Below are 22,605 nucleotides of genomic sequence, written 5' to 3'. Positions count from 1 at the left end.
TGAGAGAATGGGGGGAAAGCCAGCTCTGTACAGGCAGTCACCTAGGGGGTAGGAGGTGCTGCACTCAGCCGCTTTTTGCACAGGAATCATCTGATTCCCACAGAATGAGATTTTCCCCACCCTTCATTGGCCAGAGAGAGAGTCCTGGAATTGTGCAGAGCCCCCAGCCTGATGCTAGTCTTCTGTTTCCTGGACACCAAGAGACAGCCTTTCTTTCCAAAAATGAATAAAGATGGTTATTTTGATGTATAAACTGAATGTTTAATAGTAATTCACTAACAGGGTGAAAAATGTGAAAACTTCCACTCAGCTCGGATAGTCATGAAATGTAAACAGGTAAACCCAGGCCACTTCTTCTTTTTAGATCCATGTTATTTATTACCAGTTTTCGAGGAAGCCACAAAATTGTGTTTACTTTCACTGCCTGAGCGTACATGTTCTCAAGGAATATGAATCCGTTGAAAAAGCAATCTAACAAATAAACAAGCAAAACACCAAACTCATTACTGAAGGTGTGCCCAGGCCAGGTTCATTTCTTCTCCCAAAAGCTTGAGATCCTTTCAAATCCAGTGCCAATATCCAATAATTACGGGCTTCCTGAAGAGTGCAACATTCTTCAGGTTGACAGGTTGGTTTGGGCACAGGATGAGGGCTTCCTAGACATTAACATTCCGGAATACAGTCACAGACCTTTCTAACCACATCCAGTCATCAAAAAACTTCTCCAGGACAACAATATAATTAAAAAGTGCAGAGAAACCAACCGGCAATGTAAACCCTATTAATATGGCATAGCATGGCTCATAAGGAAAATGAAAAGGGCTTGGGGGTGTGCGGGGATCTAAGGTCATTAAGCAAAGTGAAAGAATTTTAACAGATTTTTAAATGTAATACAGTCACGCCTTGCTCATGACAGAGATACATTCTGAGAAATGCATCCTTGGGCAATCCATCGTTGTATGAAATCACAGCATGTACTCACAAAAAATCTAGATGGTACCGCCTATTGCACACCTAGGCCATGTGGTATGGCCTATTGCTTTGCTCCTAGACTGCAAACGTATACAGCATGTCACTGTACGGCATACTAGGCAATTGTGACACAATGGTATCTGTGTGTCTAAACATACCTAAACATAGGAAAAGTACAGTAAAAATATGGTATAAAAGATTTAAAAATGGTACAGCTGTACAGGACACTTACCATAAATGGAACTTCCATGACTAGAAGTTGCTCTGGGTAAGTCAGTAAGTGGTAAGTGAATGTGAAGGTCTTAGGACATTACTATATGCTGCTGTAGACTTTATAAACACTGGACACTTAGGCAAATTGTAAGTTTACACGAAATTTACAAAAAACAATGGTTTTCTTTCTTCAAGAATACATCTTAGCTTAAGATTAGTAATTTAGCTTAGTAACTTTTTAACTCCATAAACTTTTTATTTTCGTGGAACTTTGGACTCTTTTGTAACACTTAGCTTAAAACACAAACCCATTGTACAGCTGTGCAAAATACCTTTTCTTTATATTTATTCTATAAGCATTTTTCTATGCTTAAACTTTTTTATTTTTCGCTTTTTAAGCTTTTTTGTTAAAAGCTAAGACACAAACCCACAAATTAGCCTAGACCTACACAGCGTCATGGTCATCAGTATCACTGTCTTCCACCTTCCACATCTTGTCCCACTGGAAGGCCTTCAGGGGCAGTAACACGCATGGAGCTGCCATCACCTATGATAGCAACACCTTCTTCTGGAATCCTCCCGAAGGACCTGCCTGAGACCATTCTACAGGTAGCTTTTCTTTTTTATTAATTAGAAGGAGTACACTCTAAAAGAATGATAGTAGTATAGTAAATACACAAACCAGTAACACATTTATTATTGTTATTTTATTATCGTTTATAATCATTATCAAGTATTATGCCCTGTACATAATTGTATGTGATAGACTTTTCTAAGACTGGCATATAGTAGGTTTCTTTATACCAGCATCCTCACTTACAAATAACGCAGTAATGCACTGCAGTACAACCTTACGGCAGCTACAAGTCTCTAAGAGATTGGAATTTGGTAGCTCCATTATAATCTCCGGAGACCTCCGTGTTATATGTGGTCTGTCATTGACTGAATGTTGTATGTGGCACATGACTGTATACTCTCTGAAATAACATCAATGCTGAAGTGCTCTAGGAACCAACTGAGTTTCCTAATAGAAGACCAAGTTTTCTTCTTTGCCTGGTGCATGAGTCCAGGGCCAAACCTGAGTTTGTGCTTACGTTGTGGAAATCAGGAACAGCCCCGGGCAGTGGTGGGGACTGCCAGGCTGACATAGTCAGAATGACAACCACTAACAGTCAGCATCCATGAAGTCACTGAAGTCCATTTCAGTTGCTTATGAAGGTGATTTAAAATGATTTCCACGGATGTGAGGACATCCACACTTAGGTTCTTCTTTCTTCACGTGTATGACAGGTCCCTTGTGTCTAACATAAATGGAGAAGTGACATCATTTATTCAAATGCCCCCCACACATCCTTTTGTTATTTATTTATTTATTTATTTATTTATTTATTTTTGAGACAGAGTTTAGCTCTTGTCGCCCAGGATGGAGGGCAGTGCCACGATCTTGGCTCACTGCAACCTCCGCCTCCCGGATTCAAGAGATTCTCCTGCCTCAGCCTCCGGAGTAGCTGGGCTTACAGGTGCCCGCCACCACACCCAGCTGATTTTTTGTATTTTTAGGAGAGACGAGGTTCCTTTTGTTTTAAACTTCATGTGCCTTCATTACATCCTGTGAAGTTCTATTTAACACTGAAGATAACTTAATGTTCCTAACTTCATTTGCTGGTAGTTTTTCAAATTGTGATTCTAGTATAGATTCAGAGAAAGGAAAAGAGTCCTTTTAATTAACTGACATGTGCCAGGCATGCCCCTGATTTTAACCTCGCCTTTGGGAAGCTGCAAAATTTCAAAAAACAAAACTAAACAAAACGCTTACTCAGAAGGATGTGAGTCTGGGAAGAAATTCTGAAAATATACAAAGTTTCATATAAACTCTAATGACCCCAAACGCTCACTAACCCTTCATTTATCTCCGTAGATGTCCCCAGCCCTGTGGCCATCTCCTGCAGGGAGCGATGGCAGAATGAAGTCATGGCCATGCATCTGATACACACAGGCAGGGGACAGTGCAGCAGCTTCCCTGGGCTTTAAGCTAAAGGTGTGCGTTAGTTTCTCCATCTGCAATGGCGTTGGGCTGAACCCAAGATTAAGGCCCTGCATTTATAATTCTTCATGGACAACTGATGTTGTACACTCCCCTGGTGTAGAGGTACCTTTTTCAAATTTTAATAGCTATTCATAGACGATTCTTGGGCGGGCAGCATAATAGCAAAACACTGCTGAGCCCATTCGTTCTGGAACGGCCTTATTATCACACCAGGTGCTGAAAATGTATGTAGTTCTAATTGCAGGATTTGTACAACATTTATGAATCCAAGACAAAGTGCTTTTATAAATTCCAAATGGACATATCCAACCCAAGATATTTACTAATTATTTACTGATTACACATGTCCGTTAGTTCTGAATGCTTTGCTGAAGGAAGAAACAAAGATGCTGAACCTTATTTTTAATAATTTTCAAGAGAAACGTGAATTTCAGGTTTTCTCTGTGAGATTCACAAGTGGCACAAAAATTATGAGGTTGAATGGTTTAGCAGTGATTTCCTAACATTGCTAGCAAACGTGTTTCTCCCAAGTGATTAGTGGCAACTCTGAAGTATAGGACAGTGTATGTGCAGAATGGCCCATCTGGGCCATGGTCTCTTGTCCTTAGAGAATACACTGTTTATAAATGGATCACTAGAATTTGAGGAGCTCTATTCACGGTGATTCAACTTGAAGAAAGAGGGAAAAAATCCAACCTACTCTCTTTTGTTTTAGAAATCGCATTTAGGGAGTGGATAGCCATCCTTTCTATCTAACAGGACTCTTAGATCCATCCATTCGACACAGATTCACGAAGAACCTCCAGGGCTCAGTACCACACAACATGCTTGATAGCTGGGACACAGAGTTCTGGAGGCTGCCTGCAAGGAACTTACAGTTTAGCAGGGATGGGAAGGGAGCAAAGTCAATTACAACAGAGTATAGCAAGTGTAACAACAGAGGGATGACACTGTGGTGCAAGTAGGGACCATTAAATCATGTTAGGTGTGTGTGTGTCAGGGAAGGCTTGCTGGTAAGTTAACGGGAGCCAGTGGAAGTTAGGGGTTGGGAGGCGGTCAAAAGGAGAGGGAAAAAACCAAGTCCGTAACAATCAGGTCAAGGAGAGATCCTGAAGGTAACTGTGGCTAATAGTGAAGCAGGAAAGTGGAGACCATGAGCTTGGACCCAAGCCAGAAGCACATGATGTTCTAAAAATGGCAGACAATGTCCCGTATGTAATGGAGGATGACTGGGGAATCTAAGGAGGAGAGGATGCACACAATCGAGCTTAAGGTTTGGAAGGAGGACTCTTGGCCAAAGCGGCAAAGGGATGGGTGTGCAGGAGGGACGAGAGTGGATGGAGACATCTGTAAAACGAATTCTAATATAAAATGCTCCGTTAGCTATGAGCAGTGCATGGCTTCTACTCAATTTTTTCCTTAAAGAGTGCGATAAACACTGGATGCTGAAGCCCAAGAAACACTTCACCCTCTAAAACTGTAAATGTCACTGTTTCCATAAGGGCAGAAACTGTGGACAAGCATGTGAAGCATAATCACATAGTTTCAAGCCTCTTAAATAGCACATGCCCAAGGGCACGTTGTAGACAAGCCAGCATTTGCAGCAGCAGGTAGCAGAGGCAGTTCCTTTTCAGGAAACAGACACCAAATCATCAGAACCTTAACACTGTGTCAGCTGTGGCTGCCAAATATGCAGCTCCACACCAAACGGTACCATTTGCATCTGGCTGTGAATTTAAGCCAACTTCTTAGGCTTTAAGAAAATTCTGAATTTATACAATATAATACAAGTACATCTGACCTTCATTAGGCAGTCTGCCTGTTCTCCTTTTATACTTTTGAAATCACATTTATATTTCTTATTCTCTTCCGTTCTACTCCATTTTAAGATATCATTTTACTTTTTTTCTTTTCTTTTTTAAATGGGGTCCCACTCTGTCGGTCATCCAGCCTGAAGTGCAGGATGCAATCTCAGCTCACTGCAACCTCCGCCTCCCAGGGTCAAGCCATTCCCTCAACCTCAGCCTCCAGGGTAGCTGGGACCACAGGCAAGCACCACCACTCTTGACTAATTTTTTGTATTTTTGGTAGAGACAGGGTTTCGCTATGTTGCCCAGGCTGATCTTGAACTCCTGAGCTCAGGCAGTCCAATCATCCTCCCAAAGTGCTGGGATTACAGGCGTGAGCCACTGCGCCCAGCCCATTCTACTTTTTCTTTATATTCCTTTGAACGTTAGTTTTTGGTATCATGGACACATCTCTCAAAACTGGCCGGCACACTCCAAGTACGGACCAGCAACTGATGGCGTATGGGACAGGCCTGGACTGGGTTTTTATATTTACATTTATTATTTCCAAATTGCAATGCAGAATTTCTCTATAAGAACAAAAACTACCAGGAATCTATAGGACTTTAATCTTCCATGTCCTGATGAACTTTTCCTGATGAGCTAGTTCTTTGAAACATCTCTGAAGAGAATCTAATTATATTATGTATAAAAGCTTCTAGAACTGTCCATATAATAAGCTTCCATATTATAACGGGAATCGATATATATCATCTGGAAACAACAGAGGTTCCTTGGGCTAAGAGTCTTATATCAATGTCCACTTGCAATATTAAATTTTTCCAAATTCACAATTCAGAGGCTACAAGTTCAATGCCAAATAAAATTGAATTCAGTTAGTAAATTTCTTTTTTTGTAAATAGACGAGGTCTCGTTCTGTTCCCAGGCTGAAGTGCACTGGAGCGATCATAGCTCACTGCAGTCTCAAACTCCTCTAGGCTCAAGAGCTCCTCCTGCCTCAACCTCCTGAGCAGCTGAGATTAAAAGTGCAAATCACCATGCCTGGACACAAATTGCATTTTTAAAGTGTGTTTTTTCCATACAAATGTTATATGTCCAGCATTATTTTTAATAAACTGGAATATATTAAAATACATCTTTAAGATTTAGAGTAAAATGTACTGACTTGTACTATATTTTAAAATTTAATTTTGGTCTTCTGGTTATAGTCAACTGAAGGAAGATCTACAGCACTAAACAAATGGCAAAACTAAGCTCTTATGTTATAACAATCCTGGGGTTGTTAATAACAAAAGGAACTTCAGACAGCATGAAAGTTTCAATGATGAACGAATATTGAACTTTTGTATTTTAATGGCACAACCAATACTTCATTCCTGGTTAAATTTTACTTTAACTTTGAAAACATAAATTGTTTAAAAGTTATTTTGTTTAAACTTTAAGTATAAGCTGGTGAGCAGGTGACACAAAACTAATCTACTCCGATATAAATCAGAATAGTGAGTACCCATTGGGGGACAGTGACCAGAAGAGGGCACCAGGAGGCTTCCGGGGTGCTGGTAAGAATTGCTTCTTGATATGCTGGTTATATAGGTATATTTAGTTTATGACAGTTCATCAAACCGTACACATGCTCTATGCAAGTTACCACTGGCAAAAGATTTAATAATTTTTTTTTTCATGTAGCAATTTTCTGGTTAAGGCATACGGCTGAAGAAAACACGACAGGTAGAGTAACTGCATAAAAGCCAGAGTAAATCTGCACCTTGGAGGCAGCAGGCGCCATAACTTCCTCCCTCCGCTTGTGGACAGAAGAGGCACGTTGGTGAGAAAGACATGCTTTGAGAGGAAGAAAATGAGGAAGAGAAATCTTCAGGACTCCAAAGAGTCTATTTAGAGACAAAAAAGGTGGTAGGTGGGGGAAAGTAAAGCTGACATGTTTCTTTTACCTTTTTCTCCTCCCAAATCCCATTTGACATCATGCAGAAATGTTCCTTTGACATTTCTGGTTTGAAGACTATGAGGGGAATGCATCCCATGGGCCAGTGGTTACTGACTACAATACCACCTTTAGAAAGTTTAGGAAATCCTCTTATGGCCTCTGTGATTTTCAAGCTGGGGATATAGCCAAGTTGGCTTCTTGTAGGCCTTCGATCCCACAAGGTGGTTTGGGGGCAATATTCCACCTCGATCTTTTGTGCTTGAAGTTGATGAAATCTGACAGGTGAGATTACATGGAGCTGACAATGTCATATGAAAGTAAATCTGGATTAAAATATTACATATATATGTACACACACACGATAGAAGGCCTGCGAGCTCCACACCTTCGTTGTGTGCAATGACGTCACTCACCCAAGCATCTGAACGCATCAGCACCTGTGAGCTTCCTTTGGTAAAATTTAGTGTCTACCTCCCATTCTACCATCACAAACAATGGGGCCTGTGAGTTAGTCTCTATTTCTCCCCCACCTTAGAGACTGTCAGTACCAAATGAAGAAAATTTTGTTTTGAAATACACAGTTGAACATGCCAAGAGGCTTAACCACATCTTTATAAAAATATTTGGTTGGCACCTACACAAGATAAACAAGAGTGCTCAAATACCTTACTGCATTCATTAATCCTTATTTTCTACCCACCATATATATATAAAACAAACAAAAACAGGCATGAGCACCTTCCTATATCCTGTTCCCTACAACCTCTCCTCACACACAGACTTGAATGTTACTGAAGGAGAAACAAACCAATCAATGTGGGTATGCCTTTCGGTCCAGTGAGGAACAGCTCTAAGGAACAGCCTTGTGACGAAGGTCTTACTGTCTGGGTTCAGGAGGGACCTGAAGGGCTGCACCCTGGTGCCTGGCTGGAGGTTGTGTCCACCACCCTGAAAATTCAGTGACTATTGCTTAGGTGCTGAATGCACACAGTAATTCCCAAACCAAATCTGTATGCCAGTCACAGTTAACCCTCTGCATCCGCAGGTTCCACATCCACAGATGCCACCCACTATGACTCAAAAATATCTGGAAAAAGAAATAAATAAATAACAATACGACAATAAAATGAATACCAATAAAAATACAGTATAGGCTGGCATAGTGGCTCATGCCTGTAGTCCCAGCACTTTGGGGGTTGCGGTGGGAGGATCGTTACAGACCAGAAGTTCAAGACCAGGCTGGGCAACAGAGTGCGACCCTGTCTCTCCAAAAAATTTTAAAAAGTAACCAGGTGTGGTGGTGCACACCTGTAATCCCAGTTACTCAGGAGGCTGAGTGGGGAGGATTGTCTGAGCCCAAGAAGTTGAGGCTGAGGTGAGCCATGATCACACCACTGTTCTCCAGCCTAGGCAACAGAGTGAAATCCTGATTATAAAAGATAAAAACCAGGCTGAGCGTGGTGGCATGTGCCAGTAATCCCAGCATTTTGGGAGAGCAAGGTAGGAGGATCGCTTGAGTCCAGGAGTTCAAGACCAGCCTGGAGAGAACAGTAAGACTCCTGTCCCTCAAAGAAAAATAAAACAAAAAACAAAAAACAGCATAACTGTTTAGATAGAATTTACACTGTATTAGGTACTATAAGTAACCTAGAAACAATTGATTTAAAATATACAGGAGAATCTGCCTAGGTTATGCAAAGATACTATGCCATTTTATATCAGGGACTTGAGCATCCATGGATTAGGGTATCCATGGAGAATACTGGAACCAATCCCCTAAGGATACTGAGGGAAGACTATATTTCTACATTATTAAATCACCTCTCATTTTCAACACAGTGTGGTAAGAACAAGATTGACCTAACTTGGGCAATTGAAAGATAGGGATCGACACGGAGTAACATGGGTTTGTTTAGTTTTACCTGTAAAACATGCACATTAAGCCCCTGATTATACTCATGGGCTTCCAAATTGTAATTGGGATAGATATGCACCATCTAGAAACAACCGAGGTTCCTTAGGCCAGGAGTCCTTCCATTACCCCTTAAGAGGCACTTGTGTTATACAGTCTAAAGCTTTTCTTTCACCCACTTCTGGTTCTACAACTAATACTGTGTCTAACAGTCCTGAGACAATATTGAAAAAAATGCCAAACAAAAAAAATTAACCCTGCTTTTTCTGTGTATGTATCCAGTGGTGATATGTGGGGTATTATTAGGATATGATGATAATACAGCATGACGTGTTTTAATTCTGTGAGGCAACGTGTAGGGTGAAGCAAGTGACAAATGTTTAGATTTAACTTATGGAAGCAATCACATTATTTTAAAGCCATATCTTTCAGACACTTTCTTACTGCTATCAAGTCAACTCTGGAAACTCTCCCACCTCAAATAGTTAATGAAATAACCTATTAATGGCACCCCATGAATGTTATTCCAACATATCAAGTATTGAGTCAGGCCAATTACTTAATTAGTTCAACTCTCCCAGCTACTAATTTTGAACATCAGGCAGAAGAATGTTTTTTAACGACACTGTCACTCAGAGGGGGTAAGCTGCCCTTTAAACAACAGAAATTATAGACCAATTATATGCATATCTATTATAGACCAATTATATATATATCTAATGTATATGATACAAATTATACATTGTAGCTCAATTATATACATTACAGACCAATTATATACTATTATATAGACAATCATATACCATTATATAGAGAGACCAACTATATACTATTATACATACAGACCAATTATATAGACCAAGTATATACTATATATAGATAGTCTATATATAAATAATCTATATATAAACTATAATTAATATACACTATATTATACATATAGACCTACATATATACATATAGACCAATTATATACTATTATACATATAGACCAATTACATAGACCAATTATATGCTATTATATATACATATAGACCAATTATATACTATTATATATACATATAGATCAACTATATACTATTATATATACATATAGACCAATTATATACTATTATATACACATATAGACCAATAATATACTATTATATATACATATAGACCAATAATATACTATTATAGACCAATTATATACATATCTAATGTATATAATAGAAATTATAGACCAATTATATACATAGCTATACATATATTGGCATACTTTTAAAAGAAAACCATATTACACTTGTCTATTTCCCATCTATTCATAAATTATTTAAAATTTACCTTAGAAATTAGAGCATATAGTTTTCTTTTAAAATAACTCTTAGGCTTACGGTCTTAATTATTTTGCCTATGTCTATAGTGATTAAAAGGCACTATAATTCAGGGCAATTCCAAATAGTTGCCTGGTCTCCAGAAAAAAGATTGAATCACCTATAGTATTTGGTGAACTTCTGCCTGACCTAAAATATCTCAAGTGGTTCAGTCTCTGTCATCACAGAGAACAGCTAACCAATATGTAGGATTCCAGTCATCAGCCTGGGCGAGGTTCCCAGAAGGACCTGCCTGAGAAGCCAATGTCAAAAGTTAGTCTCAACAGTCAAATGCATTCTGCATATCACCAAAGGGACCAAGGGAGTAGAGGTTCTTGCATGTTGAGCATGATGGCTGCTGTCATCATAAAGAACATTTACACAAACATGCACACTCACATATATTTACATACATAAGTAAAAGTATGTTTTCCATATGTATCCTGTTTATAACAAACTAAGAGAAAGTTTAAACCTTAAACATTTTGGTTGGCTTCTCACAAGCCACATATAATTTGGAACATAAAATTTTCTCAGAGATAAGCCATATAGGAAAGAGAATATTCTTGCTTCAGTTGGAAGGGCTAGGCTCTTGTCCTGATTTTGTTAGGCAACAGCCATGAATCTCAACAATTAATGCTCAAGTATCTTAATTCAAGTTCCCACTCCTGATTGCTGATGTAACAACACATAATGCAAGAATTTATTCCTCTGGTACCTACTTGCAAGTGAGTGTGTCTGTGTGTGTATGTGTGCACATATGTTCTTTTTAAAGACACTCCTTTTTTTCATATGAAAATTTCTTTTATTTATTTCTTTATTTTCTGAGATAGGGTCTCACTCTGTCACCCAGGCTGGAGTGCAATGGAGTGATCCTGGCTCACTGTAGCCTCAAACTCCAGGGCTCAGGTGATTCTCCCAACTCAGCCTCCTGAGTAGCTGGGACTACAGGTGCAGACCCCACACGCAGCTAGTTTTTTCTTAATTTTACGTAGATATGGGGGTCTTGCTATGTTGCCCAGGCTAGTGTTAAACTTCTGGGCTCAAGCAATCGCCTGCAGCAGCCTCCCAAAGTGCTGGGATTATAGGCACCGCACAGGGCCCATACAGAGATTTCCAATGGGGTACACTTGCCCTAATTTTAAAATATGATTTACATAGCAAGATCCCTCTTCTAACAATAAAAACAAATCCATTCATTTAATCCTACATGTCCAGTTCCATTTTGTAACTATATTAACTGTACTTTTTTCTACCCATTTGAGGTCAGTGGCACAATTATGGGTTTTTAACACATAGCAATATACTTACATTTCAGAAAAGTCATCATTACACTTTCAAAGAAGCTACTTTTACATTTTACTTCTGAATAATGAAAGCTATTGGATTATCTAAGAGACCAACCCTTTACCATATTTAATTTAAAGAGAAGTCATTTTAGAAACAACAATTACCAACATGCAAGAACCTCTACTTGAAACATTTGTATAATTTGAACATGAAATAAATTTAAAACCAATTGTTTTAAATTTAATAAAGCATTTTTCTCTTGGGCTCAAACAGTAGAAGCAGCCCAGAGTAGAATTTAATGTGTGAATTATAAACTTCTGAAAACAAGGGCTTATAATCAAGACATTGTAGAATTTTTCTTTACAGTGTATTCTCTAATGCTTTAGCCAATGTATTTCTAAATGCACCAGGAGACTACTTTTTGAGCTTGCTCTCCTTACCAACCCAGTAACTCAAAGCAGATGGATCATTTTCTTGAATCTTAGCCTAAATTTTTCCTTGGAAATTTCACTTGATATGACATGCTTCATATCAGCCCAAATCTCATTCTAATATTGACTGCCTGGATATTCCACCATTCATAGTCCATTTTTAAGTTGCAGCTTAAACCTTTTTCTGCTTCCAGGTTCTGATGAACACATGCTTTCTGTATACATGGGTTCCCTGACATCCTCTTCCATCGTATACAATTTTCCCCATTCAGCAGGCTCAGCCTGGTTTGAGGACATGAAACTTATAGTTGGTCTCTGACCCCACACAATGGCAGGAGTTGTCATTCTTGTTTTCCTCTGTTGAGTGGATCTCAGTCTAACAGCATGGGTTTTGGACACTGAGACACAGGTTCAAATCCCAGCTCTGCCAAGGCACTTGACCTTTCTGAGGTTCAGTCTTCTCGTCTGTAAAATGGGCGTAATGATACCTCCCAGGATTGTGGCTAAAGTGCACTTTGATAATCTGTGCAAAGCAAATGGCAGGATGTGGTACCTCATAAGTGCAAATTAGTTACTATTATTCTTTGAATTACTCCTATCTCCTGGGGTTGCAGAGGAATTAGCTTTTAAGTATGCCAAAACTTACAATGATCAATTTTGTGGAATCTCACACCAGAAGACATGTTGGAAAGGATTTCATGTCAGCCTTCCGTTTCCAGCCCTGGAAACTGAGCTCTGATAAGGCTGTCTTTCTCCAGTGCTGGCCACTGCAGGAGCACCGGCCAATAGCTTTCCTTAGCTCTCTAAGAAAGTCCAGTGCAAAACTACAAAACTAGACTTCACATGCTTCTAGCTTTGTGAAGCCACCGCCTGCCTTCAATTTGGACTTCTTCCCTAGACAAGACCACAGAGGGCAGCAGAAGCCAGCAGGGCACACAACAGTTCTGTCCAGATAGAAGTCCCCCATAGTGGGCAGCATGCCTCTGATGTCATTTCCATGCACAGAACAATTCCCCCAACCAACCAGTAGGCACTGGGTACTGTGGGATAATCAGGAACCTGCAGGTGGCCAAGTGAAGATAATAGTCCCACAACTGCTGGGACCCTGCTTTTACCAGGGCTAGGACCAATGCTGGGGCTGGACCAGATCACCAACTCCTGCAAAGCCTTAGGACTGCCCAGGTCATACTTCATCCCCTTTAAATGTATTTCACCTGTGGACTAGGTAGATTCCAAGTATTCTGAATTGCAACCGTTCCCCTATCAATCCCATGGGAGGGGTGGGAGGTGGCTGGGACCAAGTAAGGGAAAACTTCAAATTTTAGAAGGGGCATAATAAATCCGTGTTTCTCTAACACTGATATCTTTGCACTGTGTACTTGGTAACATTTAGAAACAAATTTCTCAAAAGTTGGAAGGAGAGCTTTCGGGAAAATGGTAGCCATATTAAACTGAAAATGTGGTAATTGACTAACGGTGGCTGGTCATCCACAGCCCATTCAGTGTTTGGCACTGGCATCAACAATTGGTGTAAGAACATTGAAAATTTCTGTGCAAATATGCACCTGTGTTTCCCTTCCACTTTCCAAAATTAGTATATAATTATATGCAATTATTACTTTTAGAGTCATTTGGGAATTTCATCCCATTTTTTTTAAAGGGATGGGCTTTCAGGTTTCAATGCTTAGAAAATCAAACCTTAACATACACCTGCCATGAGGGTACTATCTAATTCCCTTAGATATTTACGCATGTTGAATTAAGTACTTAATTTAATTTAAGCAATTAAATTTTAAGATCTTATTACAGAAAATCCAGGAGAAGAAAAAACTCAATCGATCAGGAATAACACAATATTCTTTAAGAACAAATGCATTAACAAAGACTGTCCTTATTATCATGCATAAGATATTTTTATTCAAAGTCTCACCAATGAGGTAGCAAATCTGCAAATTAATTAAGAGCTTCCCAGAGGACAAATATCTCCAAGTTTTTGGAAAGGAACCTATCATTTATTTACCTAAGCAGGAGGGGCAGAAGCCTAGAAATGAGTTTGTCATTTCAGAAAAGATTTAAGCACTTGAGAAATGCTTGGATAAATTCTAAACCTGGAGGGTAAAATTTCAATCAGTATCAGTATAAGCAATAGAACAGAGCCTCACACACTTAAGTCATCTCAGAAAGAGGAGAAGCTCGGGGTTGGGAGATGGAACCTCCAGAAATAAGCACGTACAGGAATTTTTTCAGCAGTCCTTCCACTGTTTAACCAATCTTTGCTGGCTGGATTGGCCACAACACTCTAGACTCAACTTATGTCTTCACCCCACAGAGTAAACCTTTTCCCTCTTAATTATCCTCATCAGAAACTCAACACAGATAATTGCCCTCTGCTGCATAATAAATCATTCACATATTTTCAAATGTTAAATGGTCTCAACCTTGAATCCTCTAGTCTAAATATCCTCAATTTTGTATCCTTGCTTCCTAGATCGTGTGCACCACATAGCAAACTCAACAAATGTTGGGCCTTGCTCTGACCTCTTTCCAAGAGTATCCATCCAAAACCTCTCTGAACTGTGGGGCTCAGTACTCCATGTAAAGCGGTGACTCCTATCACAATCTCTACAAGAGATTTAACTCAAAACTGCAGAAGCTTTCACAGCATCAAGCAAAAAGGTTAGATGCTATAATTTATACCTATTGAAGTAACAATCGGAGAGAGAATTCCAAAAAGTCTGAATACCTTTTTAACTTCGCAGTAAAATTCAAGGCACTTCACCTATGATTTTAAGGTTTCATCAGTTTTGAGCACAATATCCATTTACCTTTGCCAATAGTTTCTTTTAATGCGTTAGTATACAATTCCTCATGTGCTATAAAAATTTTGGTTGTCAGTTCCAGAAAAATAATGGGGGAAGGGGAGTAGGTAAAAACTGGTTCAAGGCCACTCATCATTTTTCCTGTTAAAAGAAGTTTTAACCCTAAATTTTCAGAGTTTTCAGAAGTTTAACCCTAAATTTGCAGCAACAGGATGATATATATATGTGTGTGTGTATATATATATCATCCTATGTGTATGTATATACATATACATCATATATATATAGAGAGAGAGCACTTCCCTTTACTGGAATTCTTCCTTAGTCATAAATTATATTTCAAGTTGGCAAAAAATGTTGATCAGAATTTCAAAAAATTGAAGCATCAAAGTAACCAGCATGCGGTTTTTCAAGTGTGCAGAAAGTTCTCTAAATACAAAATGTGCTGCCCGTCCACCAAAGATCCCCTCACCCAAGCAGGCAGTCTGCGGCGAGGAGGGCCAGCATGTCCCTTTATGGTCAGAAGGGCAGTGGTGCAAAAGACAATGATTTCAACCAAATATGGTTTGCCTCTCGCCAAATTTTTCGCATGTCCAATAACAATAAGTTCACAAAAATCCAGCCAAGCATTACTTTCCCCCCAAAAGTGCTTCTCAGATTACAAAACAGCTTTGAAAGTTCAGCCTGACAAAACAAATATGGTACTAGGAGGAGAGACCTGGAAGGCAATCACAAAAAGTCTCATTTAAATTCCTGGAAAGCACAGCTTCTCCAAACACAGCTATTCAGCTCTTTGGAAGGCAGCACTTGCGAGAGCCATGAGTTCCGTCCCCCAACACAGAACCGGCAAATCCGAATGAGATGGACGTCACACTCCCTACTCCAAAGAATGCATCAAATATCCACTCTGTACACCGCGGAAAGTAAACCCAAAAGCGGAGTTTGCCGCCTGCCAACTACATAAGAATTAACACTCGGGTATTTAGGATTCTAAAGATCCCTACTGCCCCTAACATTATAGCTACAGAGAACCAGAAATCAACAGAACACACTTTAACCTTTAAGAAGTGCAGTTTTGTGCTGAAGAAAGACAAAAATCTTCACTCCCTTCCAGAGCCAAAAATAAAAGATCACCGTTACTGAGCCACAGGGGCACAACTGGATCCGCCCTTCCCCAAAGTGCAAGGCGTCCTCCTGTTCGCTTCTCCAGAATTTCCTGCTTCTCCCCAAACCACCTTCAATATTCCCCACACACGGGTCTGGCCCCTAAACGGGAAGTTTAACTCCGCGCAGAGCAGAGCGCAGGCTGCAGAGCCACCGAGGAAGGTGTCGCCCACCCTCAGCCAGTGCCCTCTCTTACCAGCCTTCTGCCTAAACCGCGCCTCGAAGCGCACGACACCGTGGTGCTCGGCGCTCCCCCTGGCCGCGCGGCACTGGAGTCCGAGGCGTGCGTGTCACATTTTATTCCCCAGCAGCCGCTCGGGTGCGCGCGCCACGCGCTCCCACACTCACACTGACGCCCGCTAGAGCTGGGACCCCAGCCGGGGGCTCCCGACTCACGCCGCCGAACTTGGGGGCTGCAAAAGGCTAGTGTGCGGCTGGAGTCGTCCTCGAGTCCTCCTCCTCCCACTCCGGGGTCTTCCAGCTGCCCCGCGCTCCGGTCCCGGGCGGCCTGCGGGATCACCTCTCCGGAGCCAGAGCTGCTCCACGCCGGCGGCAGCTGCAAGCGCGGGCGGCTGGGCACAGCGGGTGGCTCGGCCTCAAAGCCGGCGGGGGGCTGCGCTCAGCCCCGCGCCGCACGCCTCATTGTTTCGGGCAACGCGGCGGCGGCTCCCGCGGCTAGAGGAACCGCGGCCCCGAGCCCCGGGGAGAGGCGGCGGCTCCCGGCCCCCGCACCGAGGCTGCGCCGCGCCCCGCCCCCGAGCTCCGCTAGCCCCCTCCGCTCGCCCAGAGCCCCCTCCCTCTTTGCCATCCCTTTCATCCTCCCAGCTCCAGGCTCACCTAGCGGGCGGGAGCCGCGCACTGGGAAGTTGGGCTGCCCCCTCCCCGCGCCCCCGGCCCGGCAGCTCGGCCCGCCGGCGAGCGCAGGCGGGGCGCTCCCTGGCTGCGCGCGGATCCCTGCTTCTCGCGGAGAGTGATTGCAGACTTGGGCTGCGTGGGGCGGTGCGGGGCAGCACGGCTGCCTAAAAAGGCGTGTTTCTCCCCGGCCGCCGCCTCCATCCAGCCCTAGTTCTTCCGAGGGTTACCTGCACAGTACCCGCCTGGCACCGCGCCTGGATACCCCCGGGGCACTCGGGTCCCGGGCGGCGGCAGGGATGCAGGAATGCGCACAGGCTGTGGGCGGCGGGGAGGGAGTCCGGGCGCCTGCCCGGGCGGAAGTGAGTCTTTATGTACCCTTTTCAACCCTCCCTCCGCCAGCGCCGAAGGCCGGGCTACCTGCGCTCCTGGCAGCGCCTGGCAGCCGGCTGGGTGGGGCGCAGGGAAGCGCAGCATCCTCCCCAGCTCGCTCGCTCCCTTTGTTCCTCTCTCTCAGCCAGGCTCCGAGCTGCTGCCTGGCCCTCGCTCCCGGAGCTTCTCTAAGGATCTGGGATGGACTTGGGAGCGGGCCACCTTCCATTTGGAAAGGGTCGCTCGCCAAGTCCTGTAACGGTGCTCCCTGGAGACCCCCACCTGCCCGCCCTTCCCCACTGCCAGTCCCCAACCCCAAGAGGGACGGAAAGTTCTTGGGGTAGCGGCCTGCAGGACACGTGGTGAAGCCGCCTCGGGAGCCAGTGGGCGGCTGCGGGCCGGGCAGCTGGAGCCTGCGGGCGGGGCCGCGGGGAGGTGCAGATCGAGTGTCCGTCTGGTCGCGTGCGGAATGTCTACTTGTCACTGCGGCCCTTGCGTTTTCTAGAGGCGGCTGCAGCTGGTCTTAGGACCCCGAACCGCGCCGCCCTTTGTTTGCTGGTAAATACTCTCCTCTGAACTTCAACGTGGCTCTCCGCGCGCGCTCCTGGCATTGGGTGCCCCACCCCGCTGGTTCTCTCGCGGACCCAAAAAGCTGCTCAGGTGTAGGGGAGTGCCAGGCAGATGGGTAATATTGCTAAGGTTGGGCCCATTTCAGGGGGACTGATTAGTCACCCCTCACCCCACCCCACACCCTCAATCGCTACAAGGAGGCACATTTTGGAGACAGAGATCTTCCATTAAATGTATTATTTAAAAATCCACAATTACGTTAATTTAAGTAGTTTACGCTTTTTTGGGGGGTGGGGAAGCAATTAACTGGCTACCCAATTCGTTCAGCATTCATTAGTGCCTACCTTGAGCCTGGAACTCTGAGTTAGACAGTGGGCGCCCAAAACTCCCTCAAAGAGTTTACAGAAATGTAAAACAACACGGGAATTAAACTAAAATCGAGTGGGCATAATGCACTGTGTTCAAACAAAAGTGTGGGCTGAAAACGCTTACTCAGTATTTCCCCAATTGTATTAATTATGTCTGACACATGGAATTCTGCGGAAATGCCTGAATGAACAATGTGTTACATAGATTTCTTAAAAAAGAAAAATTATATTTTATAAATGTGAAATACAGTGTGGTTAAAAGTGACAAAAACAAAACAAAACAAAAACAAAAAAACAACCTGATAGAGACCCATGGCTGGTGGGGATAGAGAAAGGAAATACTGCAGACTCACCCTCTTAATAGCAGAGGGGCACAGAGGGCAAAGTCTGTGGGCTTCTGTTTCTCTTCTGTATAATGGGTATAATAGTACCTACCTTAAGCCCGACGCAGTGGCTCACTCCTGTGATCCCAGTACTTTGGGAGGCCGAGGCGGACAGGATCACCTGTCTCTACTAAAAATACAAAAATGAACCGGGCTTGGTGGCACGAGGCTGTAGTCCCAGCTACTCGAGACTGGACAGAAGAATCGCTTGAACGCGGAGGCGGAGGTTGCAGTGAGCCGAGCTGGCTCCACTGCACTCCAGTCTGGGCGACAGAGAGAGACTCCGTCTCAAAAAAAAAAAAAAAAAAAAAAAAAAAAAAAAAAATTGTACCTACCTTCAAGGTTTGTTGTAAGAGGTAGAGATCATGTGTTAAAAGCATCTCCCCCAGTGCCTGACACGTTATATCTAATAATTTATAGTAATTAATAAATGACAGTAACCATTATCTTGAAACAGAAAAAAAATTATACACTTCTTATAGTGTATATGTATTTTATACACTTTCTGCATAAATGTTGCCAAAGTTGATGTCTTAAAGAAATTTTAATGAGTTAAATAAAAGTGTCCCAATAACAGTCAACTTTATAGAAGTAGAAAAACTACCATCTTAAGGAGAATATGCAAACTACTGTTGTAAAATTTTAAGTGGATTGAGTTCATTACTTATGATCGAGGCAGTAAATACACAGTCACTAAACTGACTTAAATCTGTTGCTTCCCAACAAAACCACAATGCCAGTTTATATACAGAAAGCTATATGCTGATGATTGCGTCTGTCAAATGTAATGGTAAATAAAATATTTTGGCACCCTTTAATTGCTCAGAGACACCAGGAGCAGATTATTTAATTATTTTATTGGTCTATAGATTCATGAAGAATTCCTGAGCTCCTCTGGCACTATAATATTATTTTCCTTAAAAATATCATCAAAAACAACAAACCACAACAAACTTACTCCTACAGATAGGCAGCATTCAGAAATCCACTTGCTGTTACCCATTTGCTCATAATAACATGAATTTCCTTTCTTTTTTTTAATTCAGGGTTTCTCAGTTCTCCTTTTCTCACCCCGTGTTAACTAACCAGCTAAGCTTTCACAGAGACAATTCCTTCCCATATCAGGAATTTGAAGCACATCATGAACAATGAACCAAATCAGGAAGCTCAGTTACTCAGCTGAGAAGCACTCAGGTGGGCCAGGGATGAAGAGTAAATATTTTCTAACTCCACCATTGGTGAATCTGGGCTATTTTGTTTCACTTAACTATTGTTCATATCAATATATTTTTCTCCCATTCATTATGCTACTCGAATTTCGCAATAAACCTATATAGATTATTTTACAGATGAGAAAACTCACCGATAGAAACTTTTAGGATCATTTTCTCTAAACACGATTTCTTCGTTTTCTGATTTACCTGAGATTTTCCATCTGTAGCATTGCAGAAACACATTGATTTCTTCCCTTGCTTGGGAAATTAGTACCTCAGAAAGGAAAATCTTCTATATCTGGGCTCCTCCTATTTAATCAGTGAAACAAATTTTCATGTGGCCGATCAGTATAAAAAAAAAAAATTCAGATTCTTGCTTTTTGGAACCCATTATCCACTGCTAAGATTAGGTAGAAACATTTGTTTCCTAGCCAACTTGTAGATTTTTTTTTAAAATAGTTCCCTTTGTCTTTGGAAATATTCATAAGGAAATAGACCACCATTAGAAAAAAAACGCTTCAGGTATTTGGATATGTGTAGGGGCCAAAATCCTCGGCCAGCAGGAGCTTCTTCTACCTTTCTGTCAACATTTTCAGGTGGAGAGAAAAACAGTATTTTTTAGCATCAGATATAGGAATGATGCCATTTTCAGTATCAGCAGTAGGAAAGATAACACCACAATGCAATTGGTTGCCCTTAGGCTTGCTGACACCTGCGCTAGTTTGTGGGCTCCCGTCCAGGAAATAGAGGCTGGTCTCAGAGGTGGGGTCCTGGGGCCACAACCTGACCTCAGCTGGCAATGAGCTCTACCAGAGAGAGCAATAGAAAAACGTGGGTATGTGAAACTATCCTTTCCCAAACTTCTCCTTGTAACCCACTGTCCAATATTAAAAAGACAGGAACTGAAAGCTGGGATCTCTGGGTTTCAGTTCTGACTTTGTCCCTTCAGTGATGTTATTTGAACTTTCTGAGTTCAAAGAACCTCACCAGCAATAGAGACAAAGGTCATCAGATAGCTGCACGCAAGAATCTGAGTTCATATCCAAGCTTACAGGCATTCTCCAAACCACAACACTTCACAGTTTATGTGAAGACTTTTCTATCCATATCTCATTGGATTTCTCCAAACTGTGAATGATGAAGTTCAGGGATGAGGGAATTAAGGATAATGGTTTATAGGCCAGATAGAGGTAGCCTTGCCACTTCTTAATTCTATGATAATAATAATTACATCTAATCATTAATATTTGAAGGTCTATGTTCTAAATCCTTTGTAAGCATTAACTCATTTAATCCTCGTAACAGGTTTAATTTTAATTTCTTTCACATTTAACTTTTTATTTTGAAATACTTTCTGACTTACAGAAAATCTAAATAATACCAGTTGTCCATATTTCCCAAATATCACCACTTTCCTGTGTTTGCTTTAGCATTCTTCGACTGTTTATGTTTCCTCCTGAACTGTCAGAAAGCAAGTGACATATAACATACCCCTTTAACCCTAAATACTTCATTTTGTGTTTCCTAAGAGCAGGAACAGTGTCTTATGTAACCAGAGTGCAGTTATCATAATTAGGGAAATAGCATAATTAAGGAAATAGATAATAATATTATCTAATCTCAGTTTATTAGAATTTCACCAATTATCCAACTAATGTCCTTTAAGCAAAAAACAAACCAGAAACCCCACATTCCGTTCAGGATCCAATCCAGAATCATGTGTGCTAGTTAGCTGTCATGTTTCTTTAGCCTATTTAATCTGAAACAGTTCCTCTGTGTACTGGTTACATGACATTAACATTTTTGCAGAATTCAAACTATTTGTTTTGTTAAATGTTCCTCAATTCGGGCTCATCTGTTGTTTCCCACGTGATCAGAGTTAGATTAAATTTAGGTTATGCTTTTTATCCTGTATCTTTATCTTTTTCACCAGGAAGGCCACTGAGTGTTATGTTCCTCTCAGTGCATACTTTGCAAAAGGCTATGTTTATTTGTTCCAATCCTGGATTAGATTAACTGGTTACTTGGTTAAGGTGGTACCTACCCGCTTTCCCCACTGTGAAGTTACTAGTTTCATTCCTTTCAAATTAAAAGGTAATGTACGTGGACATACTTGGAGGCTGTCTCAAAGAGAAACAGAAAGAAACAGTCACTGCTAGTTTAAGCCATCATTTATGGTTCCACTAGCAACGCTGGTGATTTTCTACTTCCATTGCTCCTTTGCACTTTGTGGTTGGTGTTTTGCTATAAAGAAGAGGTTTTTTTTTTTTTTTTTTTTTTTTTTTTTTTTTGTGAGACAGAGTTTTGCTCTGTCACCCAGGCTGGAGTGCAGTGGCGCGATCTTGGCTCACTGCAAACTCCCACCTCCTGGGTTCAAGCGATTCTCCTGCCTCCGTCTCCCAAGTAGCTGGAATCATAGGCATACATGCACCATCACACCCAGCTAATTTTTGTATTTTTAGTAGAGATGGGGTTTCACCATGTTGGCCAGGCTGTTCTCGAACTCCTGACCTCAAGTAATCCACCTGCCTCAGCCTCCCAAAGTGCTAGGATTACAGGCGTGAGCCACTGCGTCCCCGCCATGTGCAAGTGCTTTTGGTCACCCTTTAAAGAGGAGTTCAGTTCTAGAGTTTGTGGATATAGATGTTAATAATGGAACAGGTGCCTGCTCTTACTATCTTGTATATTTTCCAGGAAAGAGAGTAAGCCAAACATACCCCCCCTAACCAATCACACAGGAGACCCTATTTCTGGTTAGTCACTTCCAGCTCCTCCACACCAACAGCCTCCAATCAGGGCATGCCTGGAGCCTTCCCTCCCCTCTTTCCACCAAGAAGGTTTCCCACTCCTCTGCCTGCCTTTGAGTCTCTGCCAACACAAGTGATGGTGGCCAACT

At 41.9% G+C, this 22,605-nt stretch overlaps 1 protein-coding gene across 9 annotated transcripts in view; it reads right to left on the bottom strand.

The window, feature by feature from the left end:
• LOC105490176 (ST6 beta-galactoside alpha-2,6-sialyltransferase 2) overlaps positions 1-17,415 on the bottom strand; it is an 85,895-nt gene extending 68,480 nt beyond the window's left edge. For 3 of the 9 annotated variants that reach the window (XM_071077158.1, XM_071077167.1, XM_071077168.1), the window contains exon 1: positions 16,147-16,289. The gene's annotated coding sequence lies outside the window, so the exon portion shown is untranslated. The other 6 variants (XM_071077161.1, XM_071077164.1, XM_071077160.1 and 3 more) reach the window with 6 other exon arrangements.
• Positions 17,416-22,605: the final 5,190 nt, after the last annotated feature.

Source organism: Macaca nemestrina, chromosome 13 (assembly GCF_043159975.1).
Source record: "Macaca nemestrina isolate mMacNem1 chromosome 13, mMacNem.hap1, whole genome shotgun sequence".
In the NCBI taxonomy this organism is placed as follows: domain Eukaryota; kingdom Metazoa; phylum Chordata; class Mammalia; order Primates; family Cercopithecidae; genus Macaca; species Macaca nemestrina.
Note: the sequence above shows the minus strand (reverse complement) of the source record. Positions and strands in the feature narration are given on the sequence as shown.